At 45.6% G+C, this 14,542-nt stretch overlaps 1 protein-coding gene across 1 annotated transcript in view; it reads right to left on the bottom strand.

Annotated features, from left to right (window-relative positions):
• Positions 1-13,708, bottom strand: part of col8a2 (collagen, type VIII, alpha 2) — a 45,194-nt gene extending 31,486 nt beyond the window's left edge. Inside the window, exon 1 of the mRNA XM_041955099.1 lies at positions 12,944-13,708. The gene's annotated coding sequence lies outside the window, so the exon portion shown is untranslated. The remainder of the gene's footprint in view (positions 1-12,943) is intronic.
• Between the last annotated feature and the right edge of the window lie 834 nt (positions 13,709-14,542).

Here is a 14,542-nt window from a genome sequence, read left to right as displayed (position 1 = left end):
GTTTAGACGGCTTTTCACAGCCCTTCGGTTGAGAACAGTGCAAATAGACATAATGCCGAAATAACAGTCGTTGGAATGCAATGCTGCATATGCGGTTGTTGGCCTTGGACGGAGATTTAAGGTCGTGAGGCAGACAGATAAACCCCCCCTCCACTTTCCTGTTAGATGTTGGTCTGGTCTGTCAAGTCTTCGGAGGAGGTTGTCGTCTGAATGTAGTCTGGGGTGGGTGACGGAGGGTTAACTGAGGCAAACAACGCATGAGGGTTGATAGATCGGTATCAGCAAGAGCAAAGTCAAACACCCCATGAAAGGTTTCCTGGTTGCCAACATTGGGTCAGTATTTGGGAACTGTGGACAAAGTTGCATCACTGCCCCATCACTGCCTGCAGAACTACACCTGTGGGAAACATCACAGGTTTTGCGGAGGGAAGAACTACAGTAATTATTGATAAGACTGGCAAGAATATAAACCCATCACACCTCCCTGCTATCACTAAATCACTTTCCCAGACTGGAGAGCTGGCCTCCCTCTCACAGAGGGAGAATGACATGAAAAAGATTCAAAGTGCAGACTTAAAAACAAACATTGTCTGACTCACTTTTCCTGCATTTTCTCTCGACTACCCCATAGCCTGCCCGTGCCATAACTTTCTCTCCCTCTGTCTCCCCTGGACAACGTATTATAACGGCTGCAGTTTTTATTGGAATGACTTAAATGGCCCCGAAAATGCCGTTTGAATGATGGGTGCTGGTGTCTGTCCTCTGTGTGTGTGTGTATCTATGTGTTTATGCGCGAGTGTGTGTCGGCTCCAGACCCCGTTTCCATCAGCGATGCCAAATTTCTTTCACCCACCCACCCAACCCCCCCATCCCTCCGCCTCCACCCCCACTTCTTGATGTTCACCACATCTCCCACAGTGGTCACACTCATTTCTGCTTGTGTGCGTTTTTTCCTCCCCTCTTCTGCCTCTGCTTCTTTATCCGCACCGTGGGGAAAAACACAACTGCCCTCTCACACTCATAAGATAATGGCTACAATTTGCTTATCGCACAAGCGCAGATGTGAAAACAAATAGAGTCTAGACTGATAGTGGAGACAAAACCCTTCCATCTGGGTTTAAAAGTGGGTTTCCAACAGCATCATAAGTCAGCAGAACAAAGATGTTTTTTGTTCAAAGACACTTTTGAGGAAACAATCCAGTCCTGGCCAGCCTTAATTTCTGTATCTGTAGATCAGATGATTTTCTCAGCTAACAAACGTCACCAGCCATTACTTTGTCTGCTTGTCTGTATCGCTGCATGTGCTCCCACCCACCAAAGACATTTTGTGTTTCTGTCTGAGCTCCCATTCTTGTTGCAGGAAAAATGCACTGAAAGTGATTACAGACACATTCCAGACGCCCTCTATGGAGTGAATGATGGACCAGTGGAGAAACGTAGAGAGAGACGATGCAGGGAGGACATCGGATGAAGTGCATCTGAGGTTACAGGTGAGGCGTGACAGCACTCCTTCCTCCCGGGAGCTTATGTAGAGGAGAGGGGAGACACAAACTTCCAGCTTCCGCACAGAGAAAAGGCCTGTTATGTGTATTAAAGATGATGGACAAGGTCAACGGGCGCTGCCATGACATCTCTTGACAATAGACAGAAAAGACACGTAGGCAGCATCTTAGCAAAATGCCAAAATTGCTAAAGGACACAGCAGAAGACAGAGTCCAAATGTGCCAGACTGAATTGAATCCACAGACAGGCCGGGGCTGTGAATGTGCTGTTGTGTCTGGCAGGGCTGAGAACTATTTGGACAATTTTGGACCCTGGCGACATTACAACTAATGCTTTTCTTTTTCCCCTCCTCTCTGAATAGTCACACTGAGTGCAGTGTAATGGGTAGGGACGAAGGCAGGAGGAGCGTCACATGGAGGAGATTTGCAGATTAATCGATGCAGACTCCATGCGGTGCATTCCTCAACATTGTTCTCCCCATTTGTTTGATATGTATCACTGAAGGAGAGCAGCAGTGGGAAACCCCACAGCTTGGCTTCTTTTCTGTTGAGTTCTGCTCCCCATAGTTCCTCTGCGCAGCAGTTCTTTGACAATAATGTGTATATACTGTATGTGTGCTTCATGCCCATCCACCACCCTGACCTCCACGCCCTCTACGTCCCTACGTAAAGGGCACACTCCCTCCTCTCTGGGCACTGAATGTTAGCAAAGGGCATGTCGTGTCAGGTAGATGGACCCTTTGGTTTCCACAGATAGTTTCCAAGGTCTGGGTCTATATGATACTGATAAATTTAGATGCCAAGTAAACTATTTGAATGATGGAAACCGAATGCCTAAAAGTCAGTGATTTTCCTCCCTTACAACTGGACCACATCAGTACTGTGTCATACTACAGGAGTACTATCCGTCTGCGGGAAGACTATCCAACTATCATCACTTTCTGCTCACTGGGAGATGCCTTTCAACAAGCAAAACTCCAGAGGAAACAGCAAGACATTTGTGATCAACGGGATTATGCACGGGAACAGAAAGAGACACAAGACAGAGAGAAATGTCAGGCAACCTGGTTTTCGGATCACACATGAATACAGTCCACAAGGGAAAGGCCCTCAATTCATTAGGGCACTGTTACTGTGCTGACTTGGAGGGGGTCTCCGCACATTCCCTTCAAGTGTTGATGGGGTCTGGATTTGTCATTGTCTCCAAGTGAGACTGGATGGCTTTTCGTGCATTTCCCTGCTTCCTTAAGCCTGGCTTATCTCAGCCGGCCTTCCAAAGCATCCCTCAAGACGAGATGTCCTGGCTGATCCACTCCCAGAGAGGGGTTAAGCACACAGATCTACGGTTCTCCTTATGTTTGTGATATTTCAACCATTTCCACACAACGCAGATGTCTGCTTTTACACTGCGAATGAAGGACATCCTGGAACCAATTACAAATTGAATTTCTGCATATTACATGCTGTCCTGCACGCTGCTTTCACCTTATCAGGCCCATCATAAGGGGACTTTTGGACATTTGTAAAAGAGTCATCTACATATTTTTTAACAACTTGTGCAGTCTGGGTGTGCTTTTAGTCCTTTGCAATGCAAATCAAACTGCCCACCTTTCTATGTTTTTAAATCTTTTACTTTTGAAAACATCACGCAATAAGTACCAGATACTTTACAGTTAGCTGTTTACACATCCAGCAGATTAACATGTTAATATTTACTCTTTTAGCCCTGTTTTAGTATCCACCCACTCCTGAGTAAAATATCAGACTCTTTCGACCCTAAATGCTCTGCTGTGTTCATCTGCTAGTCCCTCACTGTGTCTGTCTGCTGTTTGGTGCTGGGCAGGCGGCGTCCAGTGGGTTTATCTGAGCGTTTCCATTCAAATCATCTGCTGCCACTCATATCTGTGTCGACGACAGTGTTGAGAGCGATCCCAAAACAGCTGTGGGCTGTAGAAACAAAAGAACGAGCTGTGGCTATGTCACTATGAGCAACCCCTTTCACATGACGTGTGGTGATTCGACCCCCCTGTTCATGTAAAGGTATTGATCAGTGCAGCTTTAAGAAAAACAAGATTTCCTGGTGCTACTAAAGCCCTTTTGTGGGCGGACATTTTTTGCAGTCTAACCATGCACAAGCCTCTATCTCAGCTGTCTTTTCGCTGTCTCCCTGCTCCCAACATGAGGTTTGAATCAGCAGCCTGTCATATGGCAGGGACACAGCATTCAGGACACATCCTCTCACTGTAACGATCTGGCGGACATGTCTGCGTCCTCGTCTTCCTCCTCCGCCTCCTTGTTTGCCCTCCCTCTTCCTTCCAGGCGACGAGAGATACAGAAACATGCGCCTCATCCCCATGATGGGAGACGGCGACTGGAGCAGCATGAACTGGTCCTGTGCTATAAGGCTACATGAGAAATTACTCTGTTACTGAATAAACTACAGAATATAATGGTAGCACTGTTTGACTCAAGTGTATCTTTTAAATCTTCAAAACTACCGAGATTTCAGCTTCCCTCCAGAGATTAGTGGCATAGAAAGTTCTGGGGTATTACTGAGCTTGTTGCTCAACTTGAGGAATGGGCCGGGTGTTCCCGACAGGGTAAACAAACATTAGTAGTAAAGAGGTTGCGGCGAACTGAAGCGGAGTAATTCATGGAGGAATGATCTGTGTCTGGGAGCAAACAGACGGCCCCTGCATGTTTCTGTTGACACTGGTTCAAATCCTCGGCCAGATCAAAGACGCCACATGGTTGCTACAAACTGAGTGCTCGTCAGACCAAGCTTATTTTCCCTTTTCTGCTCCTTCTACCTTCAAATCTTTTCCTGTACTTTCACCTCTCTTTGCCTCTTTCCCGCAAATACCGCCCCTTCCACTTTCTCCTGTCCCCGTTTTCATCATGTCGTACTTCAATCTTTCTTTCTCTTCCAAATGGATCCATCGCCATCCCCCTTTCCTAACCCCTCCTGATGTTTCCCATATCCCTATCACACTTTCACCACATGTCAGGAAGACTCGGGTTTGTGTGGTTTCTGCCCAGCTTTGGGAGCAATCCAGCTCAGGCTCCATTGGGCTGGTTGTCGGTTGGGCTTGTGGAGCAGACCGGGGCCCACTGTTAGGAAATGACCACTTCTCTGGTTCAAATTAGCAATGAGGCAATGCAACAGGGCTTTTTGCTGGCGGCTCACAGAGGGAAGAGCAGGAAAAGTGGGGAGAGAGAGTACACAGCCATCTGCAAGCCACATGAAAGTGAGTTGTAATTGATTCAAAGCCCTCCCTAATTAAGTATTTTGTTGGTTGGCCAGAGGACATCCTCCCAGAAGTGGTTGTACTTCTGTGGCGTTCACTGTCCGAACCACTGAAGACTTCAGGCAGCATTCGGGCAGAAGATGTTTTATTCCCGTCAGCTTATTCTACAATCTATCATCTATGCAACATCCAGGTTTTAACTCACGGCATGTAAATCTCTGACCGTCCTCAGTCTCAGACAGACACTTCACTTCTTTGTTGCTTTATGCACCTCCAGCTGTGTTCTTACAGTCAGCAGCAGCTCCCTAATCTCTCCAAAGTTATTCTCACACATGAGGAAGGGTGACAACATTGCACTCATATGGGTGAATTAGTGTGAGGTGAAAGTTGTATTTCATCTGCAGGAATCAACTTTATGTCGTTGCTACGGTCTCGTGATGGGGCACACTTACTGAAATGCCAGTTTTTATAAAGAAAATCTTTCCGCACTTACTTGCATGCTTACTTATGTTACCTACTTCAGTTCACATTGACAGACAAAACTGAGTATGTGTGATGGAGAGGCAAACAGTGAGGCTGTCATCCAATTAGCCTCATGTTTGTTTATCTTAGTCTTCACTGAACAGCATCTCGAATGTTCCCCATGAAACTCTACTCCACTTGTATCCGTCCTAAATTGTTAGGCAGAGCAATAACCCTTCCTGTCTTGCGAGCATGAAACAAAATAATTCTTCTTCAACAGCTTCTTTAAGCACTTAGGAATGCTGCCAAACTGCACTGCCCCTCCTGTCTAACTCCAGGAAGCATTACATATATTGTAGGGATAAACAGAAACAAGAGAACTGTAGTTAAGACTACATACACACACACACACACAACACAGTGCAGAATGCACTCAGTAAAGCAATGCTCACAAAGCGTTCACCTCAAACGAGCTGGAATGAGCACAAAGTCGCTTTTTCATTTTATCGTTTCGCTACTTTACTGCTGATTACAGGAAATGATTAGGACAAAAGCCTTGAAGGACTGGTTGTGTTGTACGCTGCATAATGCCTCTGAGCATTGCATTATGAAACACATGTTTCTCAACGGGCTCAAAGTCTGTACAAAAAGGATTAAGTCTCAAAGCCAAGGCCATTTAAACATAAAGTCTGAGGGAACCAGCATCCTGCATCGAGCAATCATGGGATATTGTAAACGGTTCCAGCAAAATGTGTGTGTTATGCCTGATTCCTGTTTTTGATTTGTTGTCTTCACATGGGATTGGAGCCATGGTAAACACAAATCAGTGTACAAAAAGATTGTATGCGCCACTGGAGGCGTAATTTGCGGTCTGGAGATACATAATACAGTGTGTCAAAAGAGAAAAAAATCAAATGAAACAAATCAAAAGGCTGTGGCGGTCCACTGTATGTGATAATTCATCTTAAACCCATCTCTTTAAGGATAACTGTGAGCCAAACTAAATGTTAAGTGCTGATCTGGGTAGAAACTGGCAACTGTGCCAGTTTGCTTAAGCAAGAAAGGGGGCTCACAGATGTTTGTGGGCACCGGCAGTCACCTGCTACTAAAGACACATTAACAGTCTTATGAGTGTTCAATTCACATCATGCTCTGCAGCAGTTACCTTATCATGTAATGACAGATGCTAAAAAGTCAAAACTCTCTTGTGACATGAAAGCATGTCTGATACCCTCCAACTGTTCTGTGCATATCTTTTTGTAGTGACAGCAACAAAGTACAGCGCAGCGCTAATAAATATTTTGATATTACCACTGAATCACATGATTTCTTGGACATAACAGGGGTTGGTTGTAGAGACGAACTCATAGAGAATTATCACCCAGCTCCGCAGTCCCCTCAGTTCTATGGAGCATTTTTAGCGTCTTTCAGCTCGTTTTTTGGTTTAACTGCCTTCAGCTTTACTGGCTCACTCTCACTCCTCTCCACAGCATATTTTCCAGCCACAGCAGGCAGCTGTTTTCAGCAAAATAGCTCAGATAAAGGCACTGTCCTGCCCACAGAGTGGAGCATTTAGCAGCTAAAGAGCCAGGGGTTTCCCTCCAGAGGCCACGTGGGCAGAAACACAAAACAATGTGCGGCATAATAAATGCTGCAAATGTGCAGCTGTTGGCTAATATTTTACCAATTACAGCTTAGTCTGCTGCCCCCAAATGGCTACAAAATCAATTAACACTGCTTTAAATATGCCATAAATGTTTCAAAATATCCTAATGTCAGTTATGTTTATATTGATTCTTTTTCTGCAACAATATAATTAGCATAAGAATAAAACAAACTGAAACCATTTAAGAAGGATTTACTTACTTAACATGCACTTATTTGCTTTTGTTGGAGTTAGATAAGAAAATTGATTGCATTCTTATGTGTGCCTGCCCAGTATGAAGCTACTGATAGCAGCCAGTTAGCTTAGCTTAGCACAAAGACTGGTGGAAATATCAAGCCTGGCTCCGTTTAACGGTACAACCCCCCCCCCCCAAAAAAAAAAAAAAAAAAAAAAACTGCCTGCTTGCACCTGTAGGCCAATTACTGTCACATGGTACAGTGTATCTTGTTTGTTTAATTAGTACAACATTTTAACTGTAAAAAACAACATGTTTACAGAAGGATGTGTGCCGGACTAATTCTTATTTATTAGTGAGATTTAGAGGTGCTGGTACACTGCTGTTGATCTGCTTATCTCATCTAACTCTCGGCAAGAACAGGCGCATTTCTCAAAATGTCAAACTATTCCTTTAACAGCTGCAAGTTTAACTATGAGGTAACTGGTGGAACAAAACTTGCTGATAGATTGGAGCTATTAGGTTGCTGTCCGCTACTGAAAAAAAACTCCATCGTGTGTGACCGTATAGCACAATACATGTGTCACTTTGTAAGTATTCATTTCCTATTCCAGAAAATCTGGCCCTGTGAAATAAAATGCTTTTTATTATCCTGCTCCGAGGGAACCATAACACCACAATAACCCCAGTCTCTTTTCTCTTTTTACGAACACCTACGCACACGTCTAAATCAAGCTCAGACTGAACAATAACAAAGTCTGGAGCTTTTCAAACGGTCTCAGAAGAGCTGTTTCCAATCCCTTACTCAGGACTGACCCATCAGAGAGAGATATATCCATCCTGCATCTGAAGTGAAATAATAAAAATAAACAGTTGGCTTGGGAAGTACGTCTGTAACAAGATGAAAAGATGGATAATGTGAGTTTTATACTGAGGAGCTGACCCCTGTTAAGAGTTGGCCCAACGTCCTGCTTTTGGAAGCCCCAAACAAAAGTTTTGCCAGACGGTGAGCTGAGGGGCAATGAATGAGGTAGCAAAGACTGAAGCCAAGTAACCCTCCTCTCATGCACTGTGCACACATGCTCATTTGCACAGTTACCTGAACCAACCAAACATCAAACAATCTTCATTTGGATTCGCTCTGTTATGGATTCAACTTTTTTTTTTTCCCCCAAACCTGAGGTCACACACATCCTCCAGAGACACGCGGAAACTCTTGCTTCTTTATATCCAGTGCTGAACCAGGGAAAACTCAAGCCTCGGCGGCGGAATACGAAATGTCACATCCCATTAACCAGTAACAGCAATGTTGCTGCATGAGCGCTGAGGCTCTCGTTCTTGTTTGTTCCTGCTGGATTCTCAATGAAAACACGAGCCGCCATCCCAATAACCTCCGGCACACCATTGGAAAAACAGAGATCTGACTCCAGGAAGCATTGCTCAATAACGTGTTTTGTTCGTGGCTTGGTTACTGCGCCTTGTTCAGGCCTCACTGACTAAAAGCAATGGCTGACGTTGGAGAACAAGGTTGCTTTACCACAGGGGTTTCAGTATGAGCCCAGTAAAGAGTTGGGGTTTCATTCAAGAGGATTTGCAGGCTACGCCAGTAAAAGAAATTATGGAAAGGACGAAAAGAAGCTGGGACAACTAGAACAAGGTCAAGAAGAAAGGAGAAAGTTATAAAGGGAAAAATTTCCTCCTGCTTCTGTCCTCTAAGCGTGCCTGTGATAAGTTCCCTCTCATAGCTGAAGAGGGCATGTTGTCAAACCCCTCTGAGCTCAGAGGCCCTGCTAAGACTGAGCCACTGCTGACAGAGTCAATGGGAGGCGGAGGAAAAATAACAAGGGGCGTCTGCCAAGCCTCCCCACTGCTCGCTCTCCCTGCCTCTCTTTCTCTGTCCCCCTGCTGCTGCCAGCCCAGTGGAAAAACTCCCTCTGGTCCAGACACAGTTATGAGGCAACGAAAGAGCAAGTGGGAGAAGGATAAACACAGATCAGGGGAGACAGACAAATGAATTAGAGAGCGACAGAGAGGGAAAAATAAAGAAGTTAAGTTGCCAAAATCCGGATACATGTACAAACAGAATTTGAATAATAGAAAACTCTCCACTGTTTGTTGTTTTCCCACTGTCCTCTGCTCTGTTCTTTCAGGGCTCGCACAGAGCTGAGAGCCAAAACAATGTCCTTCAATACAAGGGCCTGATTAATAACGTGCTGCTCTGTCCACCCTGGAGGGCCGTATGTTTGTGCAGATTCACTGTCTGCCATATAGCTGACTGACTTCCACATATATCAGCTGCATGTCCAGGCAAGGACGACTACCGGTGATGTGCAAACAAGCTCAGAGAACATAAGCACACGAGGCGAAAGGAAGTGAAAGGAGACAAGATGCAAATCTTCGTGCTTCGGCATGCAAAAATACGTTTCTGTCTTTTACTGTCTCTGTCTTTTTCTTCTCCCCCTTTTAGCTGAAAAACAAATCCAACCTATTAATCTTGAACGTTATGGTCCAGGCTCTGATTAAGACCAGGGCATGTATTCTGTTTCCACCGCCCTTCAGTGCAATTCTTCATTCAGTTTATCAGCTGCACCAGTTAGCATGTCTTAAATTATGTGCTGAAGAGTGTGTGCACGTACAGTATGTGTGCATGGCTGTGTGTGCATGGCTGTAATTACAGACATGGTCATCCGGCTGAAAAGAACACTTTAAGAAAACACACTCTTTGTTGGTGAAGCCATTAAAGGAGTGGCCTGTTTGGCACATTCTTCTTTATGCTAAAGTGCCTATGAAACAAAGGGCACCGATGGGGGAACTTTGTTTGTGCATGTGTGTGTGTGTTCTGAAGGTGTTTGGGTTCGAGGGAAGTAAAGGAATAAGTGGGCGTTTACTTTTCCTCGAGAATGAGTGGCATTCTCCTTCATTTCCTGCTAGCACGGCATAAGACTGAGAGTAATAGAAGCACATGTGCACTCCAATACACACATGCAAAAGCATACACAAACATGTACCAAAGGACTACGAGGGAGCACAAGAACACCAACACACACACATGCAAGTGACACGTGAAGGTTTTGAGAACATTTTGAAAGAGATTTGGCATCCTCGAAGAAGACGACAGACAAGACAAAGATCTTTGGCTGAGTTCACTTGAAATGTGTTGAAATGCTGAACCTCTGAGTCAGAAAAGATGTGTCTAAATCACAGTGATGGAGGAGTAAACGAGGAACGAGAGACTACCTTCATTATTATCAGTGTTATGAGATGATTTAGTAAAGAATTTGGGAGGTGTAATAAGAATCAAAATTATTCAGATCTAAAGCAACAGGTTTTCTCTTCGCTACAGGATGCCATGTGTCGGTGTTTCTGGGACACTGCTCTGCCTGGTACTCTGCCCCCTTGTGGCAACAAAATGTAGACTTTACAAGCCAAACAGGGGTGAGAAACAGAGAAGCTATCAAGGCAGAGACAGCTCCTGTAACTTCAATTAAAACCCTTTCACTTCTTTTTAAAAAAGAGGAGAGTCTCAGAGGGAATATGACAGTATGCATCTACTCCTCTTGTGTCTCTTTGATGAAGCAGGAAAGATTTGAGAATCAAGAATCAGTAGCACATTGACTGATAAAGGAGATATTTATAAAGCCTTACACCTGAGCAGTTCAAATACTCTCTCCTTTTTACTCTGCCTTTACTGAGAAGGACCTTGTTGTTCCACCTTGACATCAGATCACATGAAGTCAAAAGAGGAAAGAGCTGACGGTGAGTTTAGAGTCTTAAAAGTCCCAACTTCAACACGTTCTGGCCTATGAAGTACCAGCAGCGCCATGTGAGAGTGTCAGGGCTATATGAGCAGGCGGTTTGGCATTGGACAGCGTGAGTGTGTTCATCTGTTTGAAATGTGTGAGTGTGTGTGTGTGAGGAGTGTTCAATCCATGTAGGTGTTTGTATTGCACCGGGCATAAAGTGTGCTGTGTGCCGCTGAGCGTTCAGCGTGACTGTTGTTTGTGCATGGTTGGTCACGCTTCGGCACGTTGTATCAAAAGCCTGAATGGGCGGATGGTTGGAGGCTGTTCGTTGCGGTGAAATAATTCACCGCACACACAAACACACTTGGGCTCCTTGTAACCACCGGCGACAAAGTAAGTGAACAGTTGCCGCCCACTGGAGAGCAGAGAATCCCAGTCAGTGGCAGGGGGTTGCCATGGTTACAGGACAAAGTTGTCATCATGCATGTGCCAAGCATACATGCCAAGAAAAAGGCCAGCGATGCCGGCAAAAGCAGAGAGGGGCATAAATCTCTGACCTATAGGTACTTTAATAGAACCGAGAGAGGGTGGGAAGACTGACTGGAAACCAGTAAATCTATATGAGGCCTTTATGAGCAAATACCACTTTGAACAGTAAAGCAGACGCTGCTGCGCACCAGCAGCCCTGCAGAGCCGAGACCTCCTGTTGCTGCTCAGTGCAGAGTTCAGACTTTAGCGTGCATCCATTTGCCCACTCCCCTTGAAGATTGTGTAACGCACTGTGATACCCACGGTGATTCAGTCACCTGGGAGCGTGCATGTACATGTGCACACACAGGTACATATCCAGCTGACTTTTCATGCCGTAAGCCAGTGAAATAGAGAGATGCTGCCAAATGTTTTTGGATTTCAGAACTCCAGCCCACTGTCTTTTCCAGACTCTCTCCCCCCTCTCTCTTACTCTCACTCTACACCTCCCTCTGTGTCTCCCTCCTTCCTTTGCTAAGAGAGCCTGCTGTCGACGCACTGAAACACATGTGATCGATATCTCCTCAGCAAAGCATGCACTTTGGAATCCTCTCTTTATTTTTGCACATTTTCTAAGCTTCACTAATGCGTTCCTCTTGGTCTGTGGTCTCTTTTCGTTTCTCTGCCTCTCTACGAGTTTGTCATGCGGGATACCTGAGGACTTGGTCACGGCTATTTCTCCTCTTTCTCTTTTGCGATGGAGGGATGTCGTTACAGTGGAATGCAGCGTCGCTTGCCAGAGGCGTCACAGTGGATGGACAGAGTGAAGCAACAGGGGGACGAAGAGGAGAGGAGAGAAAGAGGAAAAATGATAGGACCATGTGTCCATTTGCAGTATTCCTTCACCATGGTACATTCCACTCACAGTATGAACTTCAATAAACTCTCAGATGAATAAATCTATCAAAAACTATCAAACAAGCTGCGGTCCATGCCAACAGAACATTGGCTATGAGCAGCAGCTACATTCACATATACAAACGCATGATCTATCCACATGTAGGGCGATAATAAGAGTAGATGTAACTAAGCCAAACCCACTGTACATACCCCACTACCACACTGCCCCACCCCTATATACACTCCAAATACACACCACGCCCACTCCAACATCATCAGCGAAAGTTCCAGATGTATGCAGGTATGAACGCATCAGCAGTGACTTAGCCCTACACCTGAAATTACACATACACAAGGCTGAGTCAGTAATCAATACCATTTCAAACTCAAAAACACAGACAATTTCTACTGTGACTACAGAGCAAGTCAGGACCCTCAGAGTAAATCAATAGCGGGTGCAGAGCTACAAGTGGAATATTGTCCTTTCAATATGTATGCCTGGGCTGGAGCTTGATGAACAAACTGTACCAGTTCTTTCTAATCTGCAAGCCATTACTCTGTGCACTAGCTTAGGACTGAGGAGAATTATGCAGGTCCCATGACTAAGATATTGCACCGTCTGTTTTTTATTTTTATTTTTTCTCCTTTCCTGTTCTCTCCTCCTGTTTCTTTTGGCCTCGGCCACTGCAGCCACATGCGATAAAAGTGAAAAGACAAGAGGTGACAGGACACGAGGATGCTAACAGAGCCAGAGGAAGGTGAGGGCAGGTAGGGCTTACCTTTCTCTCCTCAGAGTGTTGAGGGGCAGGGGGTGGGGGCAGGAGGGGTTGCACTGGGTAAGGGCAGCGGTAGGTGTGAGCGTCAGGTGGGTCTCTCTTCTGCCTCCCTCCTTGCTTCAGCCACGCGTGTCTCCCATGGGATGCGATGGCATCAGATATTCAATGAACATGCAGCCAAAAAAGAGGAGGGGTACCCTGAATTGGTCCAGTGCTGCGCACAAGTGCGGGGAAAAAAAAAGTTCAAAATTGGATATTTTCAACTGCAGGTGGAGCAAATTGTCTGCTTAACTTTTATTTTTCTGCTTCCAGCAAAAAACAAAAAAGTCCATCCGTGTTCTTTTAAGATGGCGAAAGTGAGAGAGGATGAAAAGGCAAGTGAGACAAGGTGAAAAATCCTCTCTGTGCCGTCTTCAAGCTGTCCAGACGCAGGTCTGTGGAGCACCTTCCCAATCTGTGTGCTCTCGCTCTCCAGGGTGGAAAGTAGGAGGGAAGGAGCGAGGGAGCAAGACAGAGAGGGAGAGAGAGTGAGTAACAGTGGAGTGAGACTCAGTCAGTCAGTCAGGTCAGTCAGGCAGTCAGGCAGGCAGCAAGGCAGTGTATATTGAGCTAAAGGCTGTGGGTCCAAGCAGGCTGAGCTCCCACTCCCAGGACTTATAACCAGGGGCTGTGCACCTCGCTGCTCCAATCTCCCTGGCTCACTCGGCGATCCCTCTCCCACTGGCTTATTTTGGGAAAGACAGACAGGATTGTTCATTGGGTTAAACCCCTTCATACAAAAAGCAAGTGTCTGTGGCTGGCTGCACTGAGGAAGGAGGGGAGTGAGCAGGATGGGGTGGGGTGGCAACCGCACGGAGAGGGGTGGGGTAGGATGAAGAGGAGGGAAGGGAACGAAAAAGGAGAGGAGAAGAGGGGAATTCGGAGGCGTCTCTCGCTCACGCTCTGCCTCCCTCCGCTCTCCTCTCCTTCCCAAACTTACCTTCCAAGAAATCCCTCACTCACACAGACACACAAATCAAATCATCACATCAAGCTCAACCTGTAGATGCTGGCATGAAACCGCCCAGAGATTTTAAACCCGAAGTCTCCCACAAAAACTTCTCCTTTTACTTGCCTTGCAGCTCCAATTAATGATCTCTATGCATGACATAACATTGGATAAGTGGAATACATAAAGGGGCTTTGTGTTGTCGCTTAAAAGCTGCTGCCTTTGTGTATAATCATTACATGATAGCACTCTCTTGGGGTTAATCACCAAAGCACAGCAGTAAATGACATCAGTTCACATTTCGCTACTACAGCCTGGCTATTCATTGCTACAAGATGTATTACAAGTATCACACAGACCTTACATTTAAAACGTGCCAAGCGTTAGCTGAGAGAATGCATGAATTCTCATCAACACGGGTAATTGGAAATCATGCCTTGGATGTTAGCTAACAACCTGGATCGTTTACCAGGTAACTTCCAGCAGAGCGCTGAGGTTTACTAAGACAAGCACAGGCTGAGCGGAGAGTTTAATTGGCACTGTGTTAGCTGGCCCTGTGCTATGGTAGTGGACCTTGAAGAGAAAGCTGCTCCGTGATTGGATGGGCCAGAGAT

This window comes from Chelmon rostratus, chromosome 16 (genome assembly GCF_017976325.1).
Source record: "Chelmon rostratus isolate fCheRos1 chromosome 16, fCheRos1.pri, whole genome shotgun sequence".
Classification (NCBI taxonomy): Eukaryota; Metazoa; Chordata; class Actinopteri; order Chaetodontiformes; family Chaetodontidae; genus Chelmon; species Chelmon rostratus.
The sequence above is the reverse complement of the archived record's forward strand: the minus strand, read 5'-3'. Positions and strand labels throughout refer to the sequence as shown.